We start from the raw sequence: 22,463 nt of genomic DNA, 5'->3' as shown, positions 1-22,463 counted from the left end.
CATAGCCCGGATATAATTGTACAGTGTCTGTATTATTGTTTCTTTCTCAAATACATTATTAAAATTTTTTCATGTGTTGAACAAATGCTTCAAATAAAAAATGTTAAAAAAAAGTACTAGCAGCTCAATGAGTATACTTACGTACTGCACTTACCCAGCCAAATAATTTATTCAATCTTGGGGAAAACAGATAAACGCTGGTCTACAAGAAAATCATGTTGGGTATGCGAGACCGGCGGTCGAGATCCCGGCGGTCAGCATACCAACGCCGGAATCCTGACCGCCAGAATGCCGACAGGGGGCGAGCGCAACGAAGCCCTTTGTGGGCTCAGTGGCTCGCTGCGCTTGCCACAGGTTCTATTCCCACTCCATGGGTGTCATGGATGTCATGGACACCCAGGAGTGGGAATAGCCCTCGGCACCCTGTCGGCATTCTGGCGGTTGGGATCCCGGTGTCAGTATGCTGACCACCGGGATTCCGACTGCCGGTTTTGTAACGCCATAAAAGCACATCTACAACAAAGTCCTAATTATTTTTATTTTTATTTTCTAAGAACCAATATAATAAACCACTTTAACATTTAAGAAGTCAACAAAGTTACTGAATTTGCTTTCTCTGCCACCATGCGAGCGGGGATGGTGGTTTCACAGTTAATCTTTCATTACTGACCACTCCACTGCATGCTAAAGACAATAAGCCCGATTCACAGTTGCACACAATTCAGCCTCATTGCGTTCTTATGCAAACATCCTTCTGTATTCAGAATTGGCTGCATCTATGCAACCATACAGTACATTAAATAAGATTTTACTTACCGATAAATCTATTTCTCGTAGTCCGTAGTGGATGCTGGGGACTCCGTCAGGACCATGGGGATTAGCGGCTCCGCAGGAGACAGGGCACAAAAATAAAGCTTTAGGATCAGGTGGTGTGCACTGGCTCCTCCCCCTATGACCCTCCTCCAAGCCTCAGTTAGGATACTGTGCCCGGACGAGCGTACACAATAAGGAAGGATTTTGAATCCCGGGTAAGACTCATACCAGCCACACCAATCACACCGTACAACTTGTGATCTGAACCCAGTTAACAGTATGACAAACGTAGGAGCCTCTGAACAGACGGCTCACAACAATAACAACCCGATTTTTTTGTAACAATAACTATGTACAAGTATTGCAGACAATCCGCACTTGGGATGGGCGCCCAGCATCCACTACGGACTACGAGAAATAGATTTATCGGTAAGTAAAATCTTATTTTCTCTGACGTCCTAGTGGATGCTGGGGACTCCGTCAGGACCATGGGGATTATACCAAAGCTCCCAAACGGGCGGGAGAGTGCGGATGACTCTGCAGCACCGAATGAGAGAACTCCAGGTCCTCTTTAGCCAGGGTATCAAATTTGTAGAATTTTACAAACGTGTTCTCCCCCGACCACGTAGCTGCTCGGCAGAGTTGTAATGCCGAGACCCCTCGGGCAGCCGCCCAGGATGAGCCCACCTTCCTTGTGGAAGATTTAGGCTGTGGCAGGCCTGCCACAGAATGTGCAAGTTGAATTGTGCTACAAATCCAACGAGCAATCGTCTGCTTAGAAGCAGGAGCACCCAGCTTGTTGGGTGCATACAGTATAAACAGCGAGTCAGATTTTCTGACTCCAGCCGTCCTTGAAATATATATTTTCAATGCCCTGACAACGTCCAGCAACTTGGAATCCTCCAAATCGCTAGTAGCCGCAGGCACCACAATAGGCTGGTTCAGGTGAAACGCTGACACCACCTTAGGCAGAAACTGAGGACGCGTCCGCAGTTCTGCCCTGTCCGAATGGAAAATCAGATATGGACTTTTATACGATAAAGCCGCCAATTCTGACACTCTCCTGGCTGAAGCCAGGGCCAGTAGCATGGTTACTTTCCATGTAAGATATTTCAAATCCACCGATTTGAGTGGCTCAGACCAATGGAATTTGAGAAAATCCAAAACTACATTAAGGTCCCACGGAGCCACTGGGGGCACAACCGGGGGCTGTATATGTAGTACTCCTTTTACAAAAGTCTGGACTTCAGGAACTGAAGCCAATTCTTTCTGGAAGAAAATCGACAGGGCCGAAATTTGAACCTTAATGGACCCCAATTTGAGGCCCATAGACAATCCTGTTTGCAGGAAATGTAGGAATTGACCCAATTGAAATTCCTCCGTGGGGGCCTTCCTGGCCTCACACCACGCAACATATTTTCTCCAAATGCGGTGATAATGTTGTGCAGTCACCTCCTTCCTGGCTTTGACCAGTGTAGGAATGACCTCTTCCGGAATGCCTTTTTCCCTTAGAATTCGGCGTTCAACCGCCATGCCGTCAAACGCAGCCGCGGTAAGTCTTGGAATAGACACGGTCCCTGCTGAAGCAGGTCCCGTCTTAGAGGTAGAGGCCACGGATCTTCCGTGAGCATCTCCTGAAGTTCCGGGTACCAAGTTCTTCTTGGCCAATCCGGAGCCACGAGTATCGTTCTTACTCCCCTTTGCCGTATAATTCTCAGTACTTTTGGTATGAGAGGCAGAGGAGGAAACACATACACTGACTGGAACACCCACGGTGTTACCAGAGCGTCCACAGCTATTGCCTGAGGGTCTCTTGACCTGGCGCAATACCTGTCCAGTTTTTTGTTGAGGCGAGACGCCATCATATCCACCTTTGGTTTTTCCCAACGGTTCACAATCATGTGGAAGACTTCTGGATGAAGTCCCCACTCTCCCGGATGTAGATCGTGTCTGCTGAGGAAGTCTGCTTCCCAGTTGTCCACTCCCGGAATGAACACTGCTGACAGTGCTATCACATGATCTTCCGCCCAGCGAAGAATCCTTGCAGCTTCTGCCATTGCTCTCCTGCTTCTTGTGCCGCCCTGTCTGTTTACGTGGGCGACTGCCGTGATGTTGTCCGACTGGATCAACACCGGCTGACCCTGAAGCAGGGGTTTTGCCAGGCTTAGAGCATTGTAAATCGCTCTTAGCTCCAGTATATTTATGTGAAGAGACATCTCCAGGCTTGACCATACTCCCTGGAAGTTTCTTCCCTGTGTGACCGCTCCCCAGCCTCTCAGACTGGCATCCGTGGTCACCAGGACCCAGTCCTGTATGCCGAATCTGCGGCCCTCTAACAGATGAGCACTCTGCAACCACCACAGAAGAGACACCCTTGTCCGTGGCGATAAGGTTATCCGCTGATGCATCTGCAGATGCGATCCGGACCATTTGTCCAGCAGATCCCACTGAAAAGTTCTTGCGTGAAATCTGCCGAATGGAATTGCTTCGTAAGAAGCCACCATTTTTCCCAGGACCCTTGTGCAATGATGCACTGACACTTTTCCTGGTTTTAGGAGGTTCCTGACTAGCTCGGATAACTCCCTGGCTTTCTTCTCCGGGAGAAACACCTTTTTTTGGACTGTGTCCAGAATCATCCCTAGGAACAGCAGACATGTCGTCGGAAACAGCTGCGGTTTTGGAATATTTAGAATCCACCCATGCTGTCGTAGAACTACTTGAGATAGTGCTCCTCCGACCTCCAACTGTTCTCTGGACCTTGCCCTTATCAGGAGATCGTCCATTTTCTTTGAAGAGAATCATCATTTCGGCCATTACCTTGGTAAGGACCCGGGGTGCCGTGGACAATCCAACCGGCAGCGTCTGAAACTGATAGTGACAGTTCTGTACCACGAACCTGAGGTACCCTTGGTGAGAAGGGCAAATTGGGACATGGAGGTAAGCATCTGTCCCGGGACACCATATAGTCCCCTTTTTCCTGGTTCGCTATCACTGCTCTGAGTGACTCCATCTTGATTTGAACCTTTTTATGTAAGTGTTCAAATATTTCAGATTTAGAATAGGTCTCACCGAGCCGTCTGGCTTCAGTACCACAATATAGTGTGGAATAATACCCCTTTCCTTGTTGTAGGAGGGGTACTTTGATTATCACCTGCTGGGAATACAGCTTGTGAATTGTTTCCACTACTGCCTCCCTGTCGGAGGGAGACGTTGGTAAAGCAGACTTCAGGAACCTGCGAGGGGGAGACGTCTCGAACTTCCAATCTGTACCCCTGGGATACTACCTGTAGGATCCAGGGGTCCACTTGCGAGTGAGCCCACTGCGTGCTGAAACTCTTGAGACGACCCCCCACCGCACCGGAGTCCGCTTGTACGGCCCCAGCGTCATGCTGAGGACTTGGCAGAAGCGGTGGAGGGCTTCTGTTCCTGGGAATGGGCTGCCTGCTGCAGTCTTCTTCCCTTTCCTCTATCCCATGGCAGATATGACTGGCCTTTTGACCGCTTGCCCTTATGGGGACGAAAGGACTGAGGCTGAAAAGACGTTGTCTTTTTCTCCTTTATACGGCAATACTTCCATGTGCCGTTTGGAATCTGCATCACCTGACCACTGTCGTGTCCATAAACAACTTCTGGCAGATATGGACGTCGCACTTACTCTTGATGCCAGAGTGCAAATATCCCTCTGTGCATCTCGCATATATAGAAATGCATCCTTTAAATGCTCTATAGTCAATAAAATACTGTCCCTGTCAAGGGTATCAATATTTTCAGTCAGGGAATCCGACCAAGCCACCCCAGCGCTGCACATCCAGGCTGAGGCGATCGCTGGTCGCAGTATAACACCAGTATGTGTGTATATACTTTTTAGGATATTTTCCAGCCTCCTATCAGCTGGCTCCTTGAGGGCGGCCCTATCTGGAGACGGTACCGCCACTTGTTTTGATAAGCGTGTGAGCGCCTTATCCACCCTAAGGGGTGTTTCCCAACGCGCCCTAACTTCTGGCGGGAAAGGGTATACCGCCAATAATTTTCTATCGGGGGAAACCCACGCATCATCACACACTTCATTTAATTTATCTGATTCAGGAAAAACTACAGGTAGTTTTTTCACACTCCACAAAATACCCTTTTTTGTGGTACTTGTAGTATCAGAAATATGTAACACCTCCTTCATTGCCCTTAACAAGTAACGTGTGGCCCTAAAAGAAAAATACGTTTGTTTCTTCACCGTCGACACTGGAGTCAGTGTCCGTGTCTGTGTCTGTGTCGACCGACTGAGGTAAAAAGACGTTTTAACGCCCCTGACGGTGTTTGAGACGCCTGGACAGGTACTAATTGGTTTGCCGGCCGTCTCATGTCGTCAACCGACCTTGCAGCGTGTTGACATTATCACGTAATTCCTTAAATAAGCCATCCATTCCGGTGTCGACTCCCTAGAGAGTGACATCACCATTACAGGCAATTGCTCCGCCTCCTCACCAACATCGTCCTCATACATGTCGACACACACGTACCGACACACAGCACACACACAGGGAATGCTCTGATAGAGGACAGGACCCCACTAGCCCTTTGGAGAGACAGAGGGAGAGTTTGCCAGCACACACCAAAACGCTATAATTATACAGGGACAACCTTTATATAAGTGTTTTTCCCTTATAGCATCTTAATATATATAATCATATCGCCAAATAAGTGCCCCCCCTCTCTGTTTTAACCCTGTTTCTGTAGTGCAGTGCAGGGGAGAGCCTGGGAGCCTTCCCACCAGCATTTCTGTGAGGGAAAATGGCGCTGTGTGCTGAGGAGAATAGGCCCCGCCCCCTTTTCGGCGGGCTTCTTCTCCCGTTTTTCTGAGATCTGGCAGGGGTTAAATACATCCATATAGCCCCAGGGGCTATATGTGATGTATCTTTTAGCCAGTATAGGTATTTCATTGCTGCCCAGGGCGCCCCCCACAGCGCCCTGCACCCTCAGTGACCGCTGGTGTGAAGTGTGTGACAACAATGGCGCACAGCTGCAGTGCTGTGCGCTACCTCATGAAGACTGAAAAGTCTTCTACCGCCGGTTTCTGGACCTCTTCACTTTTCGGCATCTGCAAGGGGGTCGGCGGCGCGGCTCCGGGACCGGACTCCATGGCTGGGCCTGTGTTCGATCCCTCTGGAGCTAATGGTGTCCAGTAGCCTAAGAAGCCAATCCATCCTGCACGCAGGTGAGTTCACTTCTTCTCCCCTAAGTCCCTCGTTGCAGTGAGCCTGTTGCCAGCAGGACTCACTGTAAAATAAAAAACCTAAAAACTTTTTCTAAGCAGCTCTTTAGGAGAGCCACCTAGATTGCACCCTGCTCGGACGGGCACAAAAACCTAACTGAGGCTTGGAGGAGGGTCATAGGGGGAGGAGCCAGTGCACACCACCTGATCCTAAAGCTTTATTTTTGTGCCCTGTCTCCTGCGGAGCCGCTAATCCCCATGGTCCTGACGAAGTCCCCAGCATCCACTAGGACGTCAGAGAAATACATTTGTAGCTGTTATCACTATCAGTGGCAACACCCCTATTCCTAGTGTAAGGAATCTTGGGGGTCATTCCGAGTTGATCGCTAGATGCCATTGTTCACAGCACAGCGATCAGGCTAAAAATCAGCATTTCTGCGCATGCGTATGCACCGCAATGCGCAGGCGCGTTGTATGGGTACAATGAGCATCGTGGGTTTGCACAGAGTGTAACAAACATTCCAGTCGCACGGCCGAACGCAGGAAGATTGACATGAAGTGGGCGTTTCTGGGTGTCAACTGACCGTTTTCAGGGAGTGTTTAGAAAAACGCAGGCGTGGCAGAAAAAACGCAAGCGTGCTGGGCGTTCACTTGGTGGGTGTGTGATGTCAAAAGCCGTCCCTCCGTCTTTAGAATCAACGCACACGAAGAGTAACTACAGGGTTGGTCTTGTTTTGCACAAAAAGATTTTGCAGGCGCTCTGCTGCACAAGCGTTCGCACTTCTGCAAAGCGAAAATACACTCCCCAGTGTGCGGCGACAATGCGTTTGCACGGCTGCTAAAAACTGCTAGCGAGTGAACAACTCGGGATGACCCCCCTTGTTTGCAATCAGCCAGATCTTTGCATGTCCTCACTTGAATATGACGGAATTCTGTCTATTGTCCCATAGCACACTTAACCTACATGCACCTGGCCTGTTGCCATGCAGCTACATTAAACATAAAGTGCAGAGACGGCTGAGATGAACACCAATTTGAATTGGCTGTTGTTTCTCAAAGCTGCACATACAGGCTTCACAGTTGCTAAATATCCATACAAAACAACATCTGATTCAGGCCCAATGTGACCATATTTATTAACTTGATGCATAATATTTTCTGGTATTCTTATTATTCACAAAGATTTCGATATTATATGTTGGACCCACCTCAAATATATAGGCAAAGGAGGCGCAGGAACCTTGGTTTCTTCTATAAATACAATAGTATCCAACACTACAGATATATAGGGGTATATGCAATTCCGGGCGAATTGCCGCAATTTTTCGTCCGTTTTTAAATTCGACACAATTCGACCGTCGAATTCCGGCCGGCGGGTGCCGGAATTCGACATATTCAATAAAAAACGGATTCGACAGTCCCGCTGTCGAAAAACGGAACAATTGACGGATTTTGAATCGACTTTTTAGATGGTACAAAAAACTGTAAAAAAAACCCCAAAAAATATTGTGTGGGGTCCCCCCTCCTAAGCATAACCAGCCTCGGGCTCTTTGAGCCGGTCCTGGTTGCCAAAATACGGGGGGGGGGGGGGGGGGGGGGAAATGACGGGGGACAGAAAGAGTAGGGGTCCCCCGTATTTTTTGTACCAGCACCGGGCTCCACTAGCTGGACAGATAATGCCACAGCCGGGGGACACTTTTATACCGCTCCCTGCGGCCGTGGCATTAAATACCCAACTAGTCACCCCTGGCCGGGGTACCCTGGAGGAGTGGTGACCCCTTCAGCCAAGAGGTCCCCCCCCTCAGCCACCCAAGGGCCAGGGGTGAAGCCCGAGGCTGTCCCCCCCATCCAAGGGCTGCGGATGGGGGGTTGACAGCCATGTGTAAAAATGAAAGAATATTGGGTTTTTGCAGAAGAACTACAAGTCCCAGCAAGCCTCCCCCGCAAGCTGGTACTTGGAGAACCACAAGTACCAGAATGCGGGGGGGAAACGGGCCCGCTGGTACCTGTAGTTCTTCTGAAAAAAAAATACCCAAATATAAACACCGTGAAAATACAACTTTATTTCACACATGCCGACACATATATACTTACCTATGTTGACACGCCGACTGCCACGTCTCCAATGTCGACGAATCCGGGGTACCTGAAAATAAACTTAATACTCACCTAAATCCAGTGTCCTGTGATATTTGTAATCCACGTACTTGGCAAAACAAAAAAACGCATTTACCCGATCCACACGGACTGAAAGGGGTCCCATGTTTACACATGGGACCCCTTTCCCCGAATGTAGAGACCCCCTGTGACTGCTGTCACAGAAGGTCCCTTCAGCCAATCAGGGAGCGCCACGTCTTGGCACTCTCCTGATTGGCTGTATGCGCGTCGGAGCTGTCAGACGCGCATCGCACAGCCCCCTCCATTATCTTCAATGGTGGGAACTTTGCGGTCAGCGGTGAGGTCACCCGCGGTCAGCCGCTGACCGCGGGTAACCCCACCGCTGACCGCAAAGTTCCCACCATTGAAACTAATGGAGGTGCTGTGCGATGCGCTGTCTGCCAGCTCAGACGCGCATAGGGAATCAGGAGAGTGCCACAACGTGGCGCTCCCTGATTGCCTGAAGGGACCTTCTGTGACAGGAGTCACAGGGGGTGTCAGCATTCGGGGAAAGGGGTCCCATGTGTAAACATGGGACCCCTTTCAGTCTGTGTGGATCGGGTAAATGCGTTTTTTTATTTTGCCAAGTACGTGGATTACAAATATCACTGGACACTGGATTTAGGTGAGTATAATTTTATTTTCAGGTACACCCCGTGGATTCTACTTGGACAAGTGGACCGAACGTCGTGTCAACATAGGTAAGTATGTGTGTGTCGATATGTATGTAATAAAGTTGTACTTTCAAGGTGTGCGTGTCCGGTTTTTATTTGGGTATTTTTTTTGCAGTAGAACTACAGGTACCAGCGGGCCCGTTTCCCCCCCGCATGCTGGTACTTGTGGTTCTCCAAGTACCAGCTTGCGGGGGAGGCTTGCTGGTACTTGTAGTTCTTCTGCAAAAAAACAATATTCTTTCATTTTAATCAAGGCTATCAGCCTCCCATCCGCAGCCCTTGGATGGGGGGACAGCCTCGGGCTTCACCCCTGGCCCTTGGGTGGCTGGGGGGGACGACCCCTTGATTGAACGGGTCCCCACTCCTCCAGGGTACCCCGGCCAGGGGTGACTAGTTAGGTATTTAATGCCACGGCCGCAGGAAGCGGTATAAAAGTGTTCCCCGGCTGTGGCATTATCTGTCCAGCTAGTGGAGCCCGGTGCTGGTACAAAAAATACGGGGGACCCCTACTCTATTTGTCCCCCGTATTTTTTGCACCAGGACCAGGCGTAGAGCCCGGTGCTGGTCGTTAAAATACGGGGGATCGCCTGTCATTTTTCCCCCTGTATTTTGGCAACCAGGACCGGCTCAAAGAGCCCGAGGCTGGTTATGCTTAGGAGGGGGGACCACACGCAATTTTTTTTCGGGTTTTTAACCCATTCCATAAAAAAAATAAAAAAAAATTAATATATAAATAATACTTGTGCCTCATAAATAGACAAACCAAGTACCCAATCCCTTCTAATATAAATAGATATGCTATTAGCAATAAAAAAAACACAAAAAAACCCCATGTTTTTAAAAAAATGTATTACATTCCGCCAGCAAAGTGAGGCGGATTGAAAATGACGAATTTACTGTCAAAAAGCACTGTTGTCGAATTTACATTCTTCAATTGAATATACTTTTGTCGAAAAGCCGCATTTGTACCATTGCAGAAATGTCGAATTTGTCAAATGTCGAATTCAAAAAGTCGAATTTGAAAAGTCCGTTTTTTTGACGAAAAGTACTGTATTGCATTGTCGAATATTTTTTTTGGGCGAAAAAGTCCAGTTTTTCGACATTTTCGGGAATTCGACCGCAATTGCATATACCCCATAACATCCAACATATTTAATAAATAAGCTTGTGTGGAAGATTAAACATTAGGATAAACTTTACTAAATAGAGGCATCAGGTCAAGTTTCCATTCCTTTCAATTTCCTTTGAACGCAAACTGAAATGCATACAGGCGTCATCATAATAAAAGGTCCTCCTCCTTATTCAGTGACAATTTCCAGTCCCTCATGGATATCACTGTTAAAGATCTGCATAGATGGGATACTTTTATTTATTAACATTTATTTATATAGTGCCAGCATGCATTTCCTTACACTTTACAATTGGGAACATAATAATAAAACAAGACTGATTATTAACAGACAAAGAGGTAAGATTAAGAGGTAAGAGGCAAGTTTCCAATCTAATGGAAATGAGAATCTTATATATGAGGTTAGTGCTAAACAAAACAAATAGTCCAGCCACATTACAGGAGTACAAAGTGCTTAGTGGGCCATCTGATCCAATTATACAACAATGTTGCCAGCAATTTTGGGCTGGGGTCAGAGAATTGTAGTGGGTAGATACAAAAGGGTTGCATAGATACAAAGGCTTGGATGGTAATGGAATTTGATAAACTTGTCTGAAGAGGGGATAATTCTTGGAGCGTTGAAGAAGTAAAGACTGAAGGGAAATTGTGTTGTTTAGGGAACTGCATTTAATATTGTGGGCTCAGTTTAGAAAAAGTCCTATAACCAGGAATGGAAGCAGGTGATGAGAGATGTAAATCTTATGTAAAGTGAATGGTTTGAGTTGAGAGACATTTTAAGACAACAGATGTCTGTTGGTCTACTATTGTCTTTTTTGTAAGTAGTAGTATTTAATATTGGACTCAGTAAATACAGGCAGCAAATGTGGGGATTGACAGAGTGAAGCAGCTAGCGTAGGTCTTGCTTCTAGCTGTTGCATTTAAGAGATATTGTAGTGGGGATGTTGCATTGGGTAAGATCAGAAAAGAGGATACGGAGTTCATTAATTCAATTTTTTCAGTCTTTTGTGAGATATAGATGTGTCCTCATACACCAAGCCTCATTACACAATATGGGCCCTCATTCCGAGTTGTTCGCTCGCAAGGCGATTTTAGCAGTATTGCACACGCTAAGCCGCCGCCTACTAGGAGTGAATCTTAGCATCTTAAAATTGCGAACGAAAGATTCGCAATATTGCGATTACACATCTCGTAGCAGTTTCTGAGTAGCTTCAGACTTACTCGGCATCTGCGATCAGTTCAGTGCTTATCGCTCCTGGTTTGACGTCACAAACACACCCAGCGTTCGCCCAGACACTCCCCCGTTTCTCCAGCCACTCCTGCGTTTTTTCCGGAAACGGTAGCGTTTTTTCCCACACGCCCATAAAACGGCCTATTTCCGCCCAGTAACACCCATTTCCTGTCAATCACACTACGATCGCCTGAGCGAAGAAAAAGCGGTGAGTAAAAATACAAACTTCATAGCAAATTTACTTGGCGCAGTCGCAGTGCGGACATTGCGCATGCGCACTAAGCGGAAAAACGCTGCGATGCGAAGAAATTTTCCGAGCGAACGACTCGGAATGACCTCCATGGTGCAGCAAAACACCACTCACAGTGTACTACAGACACTGCGAGAGATATTATTATTATTATTATTAAATTTTATTTATAAGGCGCCTCAAGTGTTTCGCAGCACCATACAAAGGACAGCACAGGGAGACAAAACTTAACATTACAGTAAATAAATAACAAAACTAGAGTACAGGTAACAAAGAGCACCATAATTCTCAAAACATAATACAACTTAGATGTAAGTTTCGAGTGAGTGATCAGCGTACTACTAGGAGCTGGTGGCCATAGATAGAGATGAGCCTTTACCAACAGATGGTCGCTGAGTAGGAGAGGGCTGTGAGTGAAATGCATCGAGAGAGGGTTTTGACAACAAGAGGAAAGAGGGCCCTGCTCTGTGGAGCTTACAATCTAGTAGGAAGGGGCAACAGACATCTGACATGAGGTGAAAGCAAGTGGGAGGTAGCCTGATGGCAGGATGTAAGCAAAGCAGTGATGGTGAAGGCATGAGGCAGGGGGATGGAGGAGCAGCCTCAGGACTAGGTTATGCATCGGAAGGGTACGCTTTGATGAATAAGTGGGTTTTCAGTGCCTGTTTGAAGCTTTGCAAGGTCGCGGAGAGTCTAATGGAGCACGGGAGCGCGTTCCACTGAAGCGGTGCAGCACCGGCAAAATCTTGAACTCAAGCATGGGAAGCAGCGACCAGGGTAGAGGAGAGGCGCCGTTCATTGGGCAACCGCAAGGGGTGGGAGGAAGTATGAAGGGAGAGGAGGTTGGAGCTGTAGGGAGCAGTGGAATTAGAGATGGCTTTGTATGTGAGGGTGAGGAATTTGAACAGGATTCTGTAGGGGAATGGGAGTCAGTGCAGATTTTGTCGAAGGGGAGTGGCAGATATGGAGCGGCGGGAGAGGAAGAAAAGCCAAGCTGCGTAGTTGAGGACAGATTGGAGGGGAGCAAAATGGGAGCAAGTGAGGCCAGTGAGAACGTTGCAGTAGTCGAGCCATGAGATGACCAGTGAGTGGATAATACGTTTAGTTGCACTCTGGGAGAGAAATGGCCTGATGCAAGCAATGTTGCATAGCTGGAACCGACAGGATTGCCCCAGAGCTTGGATGTGGGGTGCAAAGGAGAAAGAGGAGTCAAGAGTGACGCCCAAGCAGTGGAGTTGGGGAACAGGGGAGATGATGGTGTTGTCAACAGTGATAGAGATATTGGTAGGGGGTGTTATTCTGGCTGGGCGAAAGATAATGAGTTCAGTTTTGTCCATGTTGCGCTTCAGAGAACGCTCAGCCATCCAGGAGGAGATGGCGGAGAGGCAGCTGGAAACCTGACAGAGGACAGAGGGGTACAGATCAAGAGAGGAGAGGTAGCGTTGTGTGTCATCAGCATAGAGGTGGTATTGAAGGCCAAAGGAGTTAATGAGCGCACCCAGGGAAGAGGTGTACAGGGAGAACAGAAGGGGGCCGAGGACAGAACCCTGAGGAACACCAACAGGAAGGATGGAAGGGTGTGAGGAGGTGCCGGAGGCAGACACAGAGAAGGAGCAGTTAGTGAGGTCAGAGGTTAACTAGTCAAGGACAGTGCTAGAAAGGCCAATGTTTTGGAGTGTGCGGAGGAGGAGAGGATGATCCACGATGTCAAAGGCAGCAGAGAGGTCCAGAAGGATAAGCAGAGAGAAGTGGCCCCTGGATTTGGCCGAAAGCCGGATTGTAGTGGATCAAGGATGGAGTTGTCAGAGAGGTAACTTGTGAGATGGCTGTAGACCAGTCGTTCAAGTAGTTTGGAGGCGAATGGGAGAAGAGAGATGGGGCGGTAACTAGTGGGTGCCTTGAGCTTTGGACAATAACTGAATTGCCTGAGCCAGGAGGCGGGGATATAGGAGACTGGCCCGATGCATTCTGGGAGGCCGAAAGCTTTGATCGTTTGGTGCTATTCTGCGGACGCTACTTTATATCCCAATGTTATCCTGTGGATAATCTGTGGACCCTGCAGACATACTTTCCCTTTAATGCCGTTTGCAATATCACCAATAAAGATATTAAAAAGCACTGGTCCAAGTACAGATTCCTGGGGTACTCCACTGGTAACATATCCCTCCTGTGAATGCAATCCATTTACTACAACTCTCTGTTTTCTATCCTGTTTTTAGTGAAAGCCTAAACCCAACCTTAATGCTATTGTCACATTTTGGCATTTTGCACATATCAACATATTAGATGGTGACACTTTAGCCATGTCAACATCATAACATATGATTTTGGTGTCAACATCGTAAATGTAGGCAATCTGCATACTTTCTGGATATGTTTCTTAGGGGTTGGGACTGAAAAGCCGGCATTGGGGATGCCAGCGATCAGAATACTGACCACTGCATCCCGATGTTGAGAAGCTCGTCAGGGGGAAGGTAAGTATACTTATCTCCCCCCAATGGCCCCCTAACCCTTCCTTCTAGCAGACTTATCCTAAGGCTATGACCTGCTAACAGCAATGAACAACTGTGATTAGGACATATACTTAACAAGCATACAGTGAGTGGTAAATGGCATCTGATCATGTTACTGGAGGCCAGAAAACACTCCAGTACCATCATCATGGCTTTCCTGTGCACAAGGAAAGGAGACTAAGGGGAGCGCCTTCCTGCAATGATACTGGCAATAATGGCCATTGGGGGTAATTCCAAGTTGATCGCATCAGGAAATTTTTTAGCAGTTGGGCAAAACCATGTGCACTGCAGGGGAGGCAGATATAACATTTGCAGAGAGAGTTAGATTTGGGTGGGTTATTTTGTTTCTGTGCAGGGTAAATACTGGCTGCTTTATTTTTACACTGCAATTTAGATTGCAGATTGAACTCACCACACCCAAATCTAACTCTCTCTGCAAATGTTATATCTGCCCCTCCTGCAGTGCACATGGTTTTGCCCAACTGCTAAAAAATTTCCTGCTGCGATCAACTTGGAATTACCCCCATTGTGCACATAGATGATAGGAAAAGCTTCTACGTAAATGAGAAAAGTCTGCTCCGCAAACTGAGATATGTAAACTATGTCAGCGAAAACATCAAGCTGAGCACTCTGCATCTAGTCTGCAAATTGATAAATGATACAGGCGTTACCCAGGCAGTAATGGGTACCATAGTAAAATGAGCAGTGATATCAGCACCATAGTAAAGGAGCAGCTAATATCAATACGGACCACAATGCAGAGAAACTATACACAACGGTCATCGGCTACAGCTGCCTGTCTTCAGACCTTCTTACCCCATATGGGGTTCAACGCCAGAGAGCTGGAGTTCAGTAAATGGGGGGAATCCCTGCATAAAATTTTAGGAAGACACATGAGTTACTAAAATGAGTTACTATTGGAGGCATTGAAGATTCTATGCATATGCATGGAGACAAGGGACCTTGTGAGACTCGTAAGAGTCATGAAGAAATTTATTCCACATGATATCATGTGATCAAGACCTAAACAATGTAGCCAAAGAACTGAAAATGGCACTGAAACATCCAAGCCTTAATAAACGAGTACACCAAGTTGCACTGAGAGTGGACCAGGGTCTTTCCAGGAAGTGTATGAGCCTGGCAACTGCACATAACTACAAAGTGCAGTAGCATGAGGATTCCTGGTGGGAGTAAGACCACTAGACTGCAGGAACGGGATCAGTATGAAATACCTACAATCAAAATCCCAACGGTCAAAATCCCGACAAGGTAAAAATACCGACATTTAAAAATACCGACATGGTCAAAATACCGACATTTAAAATGTAATTGTTTTTTGGTGTGTATGTTGACATAGGTTGACATGGACACCGTATAAATGCACCGCGTCCTCTCGCATAGCTCACACTTCGAGCACACTATTATATTACCCCTCCAGGTCCACTGGGATGGTAAAGTATGAACAAGTCGGTTTCAATGAAAAAATCATGAAAAACTTGTGTCGACTTTAACCTGTCGACATTTTAAATGTCGGTATTTTGACCTTATTGGGATTCTGACCGTCAGTCAATGGTTGTCGGTATTTTGACAGTCGGGATTTTGATTGTAGGTAAACTAATTGCATCCCGCATGAACAGCTGTAAGGGTAATGGAAGGAGGAGTTCATATCACACATAACAGGCTTTCAGAAAGAGGACATCAGGCCGTGAGAATGGCTGCTATGAGAGTGGTGGAAGGAGGGAGATGCATTTACATCACAGGCCATTAGAGAGACCACTACACCGCAGGAGTGACTGCTATGAGAGTGGTGGAAGAAGTGAGCGGTATTTACATCACAATCCATCATTACAAGCTATAGGCATAAGAAGAATGTGGATTATCAATCTTGCCAATGTAATGTCACCAAAAATAAACATATTCTTCCTCAGTGCCTTTTATTTCAAATATACATTCAAAAGAGCAGCTTTACTTACTGTAGCTCCAGCTGCATATTAATAAATCTAACTGGATTGGAAACAGCCATTATACACAGGACCTAAAGCAAGGGGCCATTTTGGGTTTCCAGGCTTGACGGTTACTATTAGGATTTATTACTAGTAACATATTGGACTGGTTTTTGTCACTCTCCTGAACACAAGCAGTTGGTGATGTTAGAAAATGTCATGACAACCTCAGAATTTATGAGGGTTCACTGGATCTCATAGCCCCATAACTCCTAGCATAGTCAGAACTCTTTTATATGGTCCACACACCCTGCTTTGCTTTCATCACCACATTGCTACAATTCTATGACCTCTTTATTCAGGTAATCCAGACTTCTCCCTCTATGGATGTTTAGTGTTTGGTTTAGACAAGGGGTGGGGAACCTTTTTTCTACCAAGGGCCATTTGGATATTTATAAAATCCTTTGGGGGCCATACAAAAATTATCAACTTAAAAATTACCCTGCCCCCCAGTAGTTCTGCCCCTTAGAGGTACTGAAGCACCAAAAAATGGGTGTAGCCAATTAAAATGGGACGTGATACACATATGCCCCCAATAGTGCAGTGCCATATACACATGCCAGATACACAAATGCCGCCACAGTGCCAGATACACAAATGCCCCCACAGTGCCAGATATACAAATGCCCCCACAGTGCCAGATATACAAATGCCCCCACAGTGCCAGATGTACATATGCCCCCACAGTGCCAGATCCACAAATGCCCCCACAGTGCCAGATCCACAAAATCCCCAACAATGGCAGATATACAAATGCCCCCACAGTGCCAGATCCACAAATGCCCCCACAGTGCCAAATTCACAAATTCCCCCACAGTGCTAGATCCACAAATGCCCCCACAGTGCCCACCCCCCCACTCCACAGTGCTGCTCACCGCTGCTGCTGCTCCGTCCGGCAGTGTGTTTCAGCTGTCAGGGGGTCAGGACAAGAAGGAGAGCGCGGCTATGTCGTGTGGCGGCGTGTAGGATCTCAAGCCAGCTGCTTGTTCGTGAGCCAATCAGAGCTCGCGGACCGGCAGCTGAGGCTCCTGATTAGCTGCCGGTCCGCGAGTTCTAATTGGCTCACAAACCGGCGGCTGGTTTGAAATCCTACCAGCCGCTGCCGCCGGACATGTAGCTGCGCTCTCCTCCCTGCCCTGACAGCTGAGACACGCCGCCGCCGGACTCAGCAGCCGCATGTCTCGCTGACACAAGCGGGTGGGCCGGAACAAATGGCTTTGCAGGCCTTATACAGCCCACAGGCTGGAGGATCCCCACCCCTGGTTTAGACAATGGCAATACATGTAACTAAAATGAGATAGGCGCTACTTTAGGGAAGTTACATGATACAGCCCAGACACCTTCTAACATATTTCTCAGAAATGATGCATCTATAATATGCCATCAACTGAGGCGCTTTGTTCTAGATCAGGCACAATAAAATAAACCTGCCAATAATTTATTTATCATTTAATATCACTAAACTACAAAAACTCTAAAAATAGGAGGACACAAAGGATCACCTCTCAAACATCTTTCATGCACTACGGTTGATGTAATGGTTAGCATTACTGCCCCACAGCACTGAGGTCATGGGCTCAATAACCACCATGGCTCTAACTAATTGGAGTTTGTATATTTTCCCCGTTCTTGCGCGAGTTTCCTCCGGGTATCCAAAAATATAATGGTAGGTTAATTGGCTCCCGACAAAAAAAGAACCCTAGTGTGTAAGTGTTTGCATGTACAAGTGTTTAGGGCAGACTAGATGGGCCAAGTGGTTCTTAACTAATGTCAAATTCTAGATCGGTTTAATTTTTTTAGTGGACCTAAGGGGGCTATTCAGAGCTGGTCACAGATTTAGCTGTAGCAGAAAAATCTGCAAACATTTACTCACATGCTGAGAGCCGTCCAGCAGAGGGCTAGGCCGTCCAGCATGTGTGGCGCCACCCAGTGATGTGATCACATCGAACATAGGTTGACCCCTGCCTATGCAGCCTGGCTGCTAGGCAGGGGTCCCGCCGCCATGTTTTCAATTGCAGGAAATGCAGGCAACGTCATCAGTTGGCTCCAAAAAGTGCCACATCACATCTGCGTTTCCCAATCTCCTCCGCAACGTCGTGTCGCCAATCTTTGGATGCCCGTCAATCACCATGCGATCGCGTCCTTCCGGGATGCGTGCACAGACCCTATGGATGTGGCCATTGCATGAGAACGCCGCAGCTACGTCCATCTCTGAATATGACCCTGAATCCAGAAATTCTGGCACTGAGGCAAGGAAACGATGTTGCATTAGTGTAGGTTTACAATGAAATCAATCTACTTCATAGCATCATTTGGAATTCTAATATTCTAACACCAGGCAAAATAAGGACAGTGTTAGTTTTGAGCTGCTAACCAGTGGTTGTTATATACTATATACACTATACCAGTGGTTCCCAAACTTTTTTGCGTAACGTCGCCCTACATTATCAGAATTTTTGTGACGGCATCCCTGAGCCAAAAGTTTCTTATTGAGAAATTCAGAAAAAATTATAAAATTAAGTAAATTGTGTTTATGTCATCTTTAGGGCCAGTTTTGTGGTGAGTAAGAGACAAAGGTTACTTCTGCTTGTCCACATATTTTATGATTAGAAGCCACCAGCACTGGTTTTGTCTATTACTTTGGCCATAAATAATTTGAATTTGTCCTGGACCACCAACCCAGGGCACCCCTGCAAGTGCCCCAAGGCACCCTAGTGTGCCACAGCATACAGTTTGAGAACCACTGCACTCTGCATCTGGTGTTCCACATTCCCATTTCAGCTTACTGTCCCATTGTCTCCCCTTTCACCAAGACTGACAACCTCTATCTCTACTGCCCTACTGTTTCTAGCCCTCTGTAAACTTGAAGATGGATGTCAGATGCCATAACCTGTATGTTCATTGCTAGACATTTACTGCTGAACTGTATACGTTGGCTATTCACCTGACATCTCTCTAAAACAAGAATAAAAGTGACAGTATGAAATGTTAAAATGCAGAGACATAGGGGTATATGCAATTAGCGGCGAATCGCGGCAAATTATCGCCGTTTTTTTAATTCGACAGGTGAATTCCGGCAGGTGGCTTCCGGAATTCACCATATTCAATGAAAAACGGATTCGACAGCCCCGCGGGCGAAAAACGGCCGATTTGCCGGATTTTGCCGCGATTTAAAAAAACGGGGAAAAACCCGGAAAAAAATGGCGTGGGGTCCCCCCTCCAAAGCATAACCAGCCTCGGGCTCTTCGAGCTGGTCCTGGTTCTAAAAATGCGGGGGAAAAATTGACAGGGGATCCCCCGTATTTTTAAAACCAGCACCGGGCTCTGCGCCTGGTGCTGGTGCAAAAAATACGGGGGACAAAAAGAGTAGGGGTCCCCCGTATTTTATACACCAGCATCGGGCTCCACTAGCTGGACAGATAATGCCACAGCCGGGGGTCACTTTTATACAGTGCCTTGCGGCCGTGGCATTAAATATCCAACTAGTCACCCCTGGCCGGGGTACCCTGGGGAGTGGGGACCCCTTTAATCAAGGGGTCCCCCCCCCAGCCACCCAAGGGCCAGGGGTGAAGCCCGAGGCTGTCCCCCCCATCCAAGGGCTGCGGATGGGAGGCTGATAGCCTTGAGTAAAATGACAGAATATTGTTTTTTCCAATGGTACTACAAGTCCCAGCAAGCCTCCCCCGCAAGCTGGTACTTAGAGAACCACAAGTACCAGCATGCGGGAGAAAAGCGGGCCCGCTGGTACCTGTAGTACTACTGGAAAAAAAATACCCAAATAAAAACAGGAGACACACACCGTGACAAGTACAACTTTATTACACACTGCCGACACACATACATACTTACCTACGTTGACACGCCGACTGCCACAGTCTCCGACGATCCGAGGTACCTGTGAAAAAAATTAGACTCACCTCAATCCAGTGTCCGGGAGATAATCCACGTACTTGTTAAAAAAATAAAACGAACACCCGTACCATGCCGGACTGAAAGGGGTCCCATGTTTACACATCAGACCCCTTTCCCCGAATGCCGGGACACCACGTGACTCCTGTCACTGAGGTCCCTTCAGCCAATCAGGAAGCGCTACTTCCGTGGCGCTCACCTGATTGGCTGTGCGCGTGTGACCTCAGACAGCGCATCGCAAAGCCTCTCCATTACTTTCAATGGTGGGAACTTTGCGGGTAGCGGTGGGGTTAACCCGTGGTCAGCCGCTGACCGCGGGTGACCTCACCGCTGACGCAAAGTTCCCACCATTGAATATAATGGAGAGGCTTTGCGATGCGCTGTCTGAGGTCAGACGCACACAGAGCCAATCAGCAGAGTGCAAGGACGTTGCACTCGCTGATTGGCTGAAGAGACACTTCTGTGACAGCTGTCACGGGGGTGTCTGCATTCGTGGAAAGGGGTCTCATGTGTCAACATGGGACCCCTTTCAGTCCGGCATGGTACGGGTGTTCGTTTATTTGTTTTGCCAAGTACGAGGATTTATATCTGGACACTGGATTGGGGTGAGTATAATTATCTTTTATTTTCAGGTACCCGTGGATTCTACTTGGAGAAGAGGACCGACTGCTTCGTGTCAACATAGGTAAGTATGTGTGTGTCGGCAGTGTGTAATAAAGTTGTACTTGTCACGGTGTGTGTCTCCTGTTTTTATTTGGGTATTTTTTCCCCAGTAGTACTACAGGTACCAGCGGGCCCGTTTTTCTCCCGCATGCTGGTACTTGTGGTTCTCCAAGTACCAGCTTGCGGGGGAGGCTTGCTGGGATTTGTAGTACTACTGGAAAAAACAATATTCTTTCAATTTTGACAAGGCTATCAGCCCCCCATCCGCAGCCCTTGGATGGGGGGGCAGCCTCGGGCTTCACCCCTGGCCCTTGGGTGGCTGGGGGGGGGAACCCTTGATTGAAGGGGTCCCCACTCCCCCAGGGTACCCCGGCCAGGGGTGACTAGTTGGATATTTAATGCCACGGCCGCAGGGCACTGTATAAAAGTGACCCCTGGCTGTGGCATTATCTGTCCAGCTAGTGGAGCCCGATGCTGGTGTATAAAATACGGGGGACCCCTACTCTTTTTGTCCCCCGTATTTTTTGCACCAGCACCAGGCGCAGAGCCCGGTGCTGGTTTTAAAAATACGGGGGATCCCCTGTCAATTCCCCCCCCCCGCATTTTTAGAACCAGGACCAGCTCGAAGAGCCAGAGGCTGGTTATGCTTTGGAGGGGGGACCCCACGCCATTTTTTTTTCTGAATTTTACCATTCCATCTAAAAATATATATATATATATATATATATATATATATATATATTATTTTTAAAAATATATAAATAATACTTGTGCCTCCAAAAAAGACAAACCAAGTACCTAATCCCTTCTAATATAAATAGATATGCTATTATCAATAAAAAAAACACAAAAAAAAACATGTTTTAATTTTTTTTTATTAGTTTCACCCACCAAAGTGTGGCGGATTGAAAATGTCGAATTTACTGTTTAAAAGCACTGTTGTCGAATTTCCAAACTTCAATTGAATACACTTTGGTCGAATTGCAGCACTTGTATCATTGCAGAAAAGTCGAATTTGACAAAAGTCGAATTTCAAAAAGTCGAATTTTGAAAGTCCGTTTTTTGGACGGAAAGCACTGAATTGCATTGACGATTTTTTTTTTTTGGGCAAAAAATTCCAGAAATTCGACAATTTCGGGAATTCGACCGCAATTGCATATACCCCATAAACTCAATGATTTTATGAGTGCTCAGTATTCTACGCAACAAGCAGAATTCTCCAAAGCTGTGGATCACACTTGACAATTTGAGTCAAAGCAGCTAAATACAATTAGTGACTTGACCAACTGCAGTCACCTGGAAACCGGTACACTCTCGAAGGCACTGTCAGTATGACTTTATGCTTTTACAGTTACAACATCAACAACGTATGGTGAACAACTTGTCAAAGAGGACTCTAAAACAATTAAGGGCTGATTCAGAATTCGACTGCGTGCTCAGAAATAAATGTGTAACTCTGGCCGTATTTAGAGTTAGTTGTATATATGTAGCTGCACCTCCCCTATCCATCCGCTTGTGAAAGTAGCCAGCATCACTATCAGCGGCCATTTGCGCTAGCCTTTGTGCAAGAAATCAGTCTGTAATCAGGAAGGCCTTTGTATACATTCCCCTTTTAAGAGGCCGAAATTGTATCTATACTACCACAGAACATTTATCTTCAACGCGAACGCCCGATTGATATCCAATTATACCCACTCTGCCACAAGTTGAGATGCGTATGACTCCTAATCACCCACATTTGCTAAAAGTTGCGCAAGCTCGGCTACGGAGGATGCACAGTGTGAAAAAAAGCAATATCAGTCCACAGAACAGACCTGAATGCAACTGTGACTCACCACTGCATGATCATACATCAAAGATCTTTTCAAAGAAATAAAAAAACTGAACATTTTTTCAAATGTAAACCACTTTGCGCTAA

General features: G+C 47.0%; 1 protein-coding gene across 9 annotated transcripts in view; it reads right to left on the bottom strand.

Moving 5' to 3' along the window:
- The window catches only part of ARVCF (ARVCF delta catenin family member), a 1,509,311-nt gene that overhangs the window by 1,123,300 nt on the left and 363,548 nt on the right, over positions 1–22,463 (bottom strand). The gene's annotated exons all lie outside the window — the stretch shown is intronic.

This window comes from Pseudophryne corroboree, chromosome 1 (assembly GCF_028390025.1).
Source record: "Pseudophryne corroboree isolate aPseCor3 chromosome 1, aPseCor3.hap2, whole genome shotgun sequence".
Lineage (NCBI taxonomy): Eukaryota > Metazoa > Chordata > Amphibia > Anura > Myobatrachidae > Pseudophryne > Pseudophryne corroboree.
Note: the sequence above shows the minus strand (reverse complement) of the source record. Positions and strands in the feature narration are given on the sequence as shown.